Source organism: Octopus bimaculoides, chromosome 3 (assembly GCF_001194135.2).
Source record: "Octopus bimaculoides isolate UCB-OBI-ISO-001 chromosome 3, ASM119413v2, whole genome shotgun sequence".
NCBI classification, from domain to species: domain Eukaryota; kingdom Metazoa; phylum Mollusca; class Cephalopoda; order Octopoda; family Octopodidae; genus Octopus; species Octopus bimaculoides.
Genome location: NC_068983.1, coordinates 12600652 through 12603056, shown reverse-complemented (window position 1 = coordinate 12603056; position 2405 = coordinate 12600652).

Below are 2405 nucleotides of genomic sequence, written 5' to 3'. Positions count from 1 at the left end.
GGTGCAGTCCCATTGCCATCTATGACTGAAGGGGTTCTTTACCCTTTACCCTTTTTTTTTCACACACACACACACACACACACACACTATATATATATATATTCACACTTACATAGAAACACACATACACACATACCCACATTCCTATAAGCCAATATATGTATGCATGCATCATCCTCGCATACATAATAAATATGTGCCTATATAAATTGCAGGAAATAAAATATCACGCGTTGTTGGAATCTTATTATTCTACGTTAATACTTTAGATAGTAAATCATTTGATTTTGATATAACATTCTCCCGGGGACTTCCTACAGTTATGCACTCAAACTCATACCGCAGATTTTCGTATACGGTAAAGCTCCAACATTACCAATTCCCTAGCGTTTGCATTTTTCGTTCCAAGTGCAAAAGAATTTTAAAGTGGAGAGATCCATTGTATGTAATCGGTTTACGAGATGAATGTTTTCTGCTTCATTCCTTCAAATTCAAATACTTTTCTTCGTCTTTTGTAATGGTATTAACCTGTCGATGTTCAAAATTACTTAGTTTATCATTGCTCTGAGTTCGAATAATCTATGGTGTCGACCATTCTCATTTGTTCGATTTCGAGAAAAAGATAAAAAGTAATACAATTTACTTTTGAGTTTCAGCGAAGGCCAATCTTGTTATATAGCGTATATTTCTTATCAATGTTGAGGACTTGTGAGTGATTTAATGGATATTTGGTAGTAGCTATTAAGAAGTTGTTGCAGCTTTTGTATAGCCCTGGTTCGATGTAATTGAGTATTCCTCTGGCTATGTCACGCAGATAGTAGGGCAATGACCTGGCACCAACATAAATCTGTTCTGCCAGTTATACCACGCTTCAGTTTAACGTAAGGGCATACTTCACACTCTGACTTGAAGTTATGGAAACATGACATAGCATTGCGATGTTCATCTACCCTTATTTTGAGGGGGCGACATGTTTCGCCTTTGTATATCCTACCACAGTTGCATGGAATGGAGTACACGCAGTTTTGGGCCATATTCTCTTCTATTGGTGGTTTTACTCAAAGGTGATGCTGTTTAATTGTAAATTGAACACTCGAAGAAATTGTATAATGTATTAAGTTTAAAGATTGTCTGGAATGGAGCATTTAAATTTGGGTGACATACATATATGGGATGGCAAATACCGCTATTATTCAGTTGCTGAGTAATCAAACTACTCAAGCTAAGCATAATATTGGGCTCAATAACTTACGGACAAGAAGTGAAATTGCAATGGAATATCCATTGCTTTCGCGGGAGGCCAAATTATAATTCATTACCTTCCTCATTTCTTGTTCAGTCAGATTTTAGCCGACTTATTTATTACAATGGAAAACTTGCAATTGATTGGAAATTGTAAGTAGAAGCGATCGTTTGTAATTAAGAACTGTGGAACCTGATATTGAAAAACCAACAAAACTGCATCAGTCAAGGGATTCCACTAATAACTCAAGTAAAAAGATATTACGATAGCTCTTTATTTTACTAAAGGATTTTATTTTTGTACTCAAAAATAACTTTTTTTTTCAGAATATATTAATTTTCTGGGTGTCAAGAGAATTTTTTTATCCGTGTTATATAAGAGAGGTAATGTATAATTATAATGGGAGTTTTATCGAAACAACAAAATATTTTTGTTTTGTGGAATAGAATAATAGTGAATAAATGTGCAATTAATAGACATTGATATTTTTATGGAGATTATTACGTTACTGATAGAAAACAGGTCACCTTTGAAAAAATTTTAAGTGTTTATTTATTATCATAAATTTTGCTCAAAAATTCTTTTTATTTCAAATTATCAATTTTTAAATATTCATAGAAATAAAAGAAAAAATAAATTTCAAAATACAGAAACTAATTTAAAGCAATTAATATTTAAAATTACGTTATTATTTGATAAATTTTACAAATTATTGTTTTTATGAAAGGTTTTTAATATTTCTCAAAAGTGACCTACTGCTACCTTTATCCATTAATTATACAAAAACTGAAATTTTTTCAGTAATAATGACTAGGGGCCGCAAGAAAAAGTGAAGATTCGAACATTGTCACGAGCTAAAAGTGGTTTCGAGCTACTGATCTTGTATATCTCTTCTTTCTCTCCATCTGTGTTTTTCTTTTGGTGGTAGAATATGTTCTAAGGGTGTCAAGAGGCAGACAGGTGGACATGATAAGTGCATGGGAATTATTATCCATCTGAGCCGAGTATTGTTGATGAATTTCTGTAAATTAGTGAGGTTATGTACATTACAGCTTTCTCTAGAAAGCAACACACACACACACGCACAAGCAAAAACACACGCACGCATACACACACGCATACACATACAACATATATATATATATATATATATATATATATA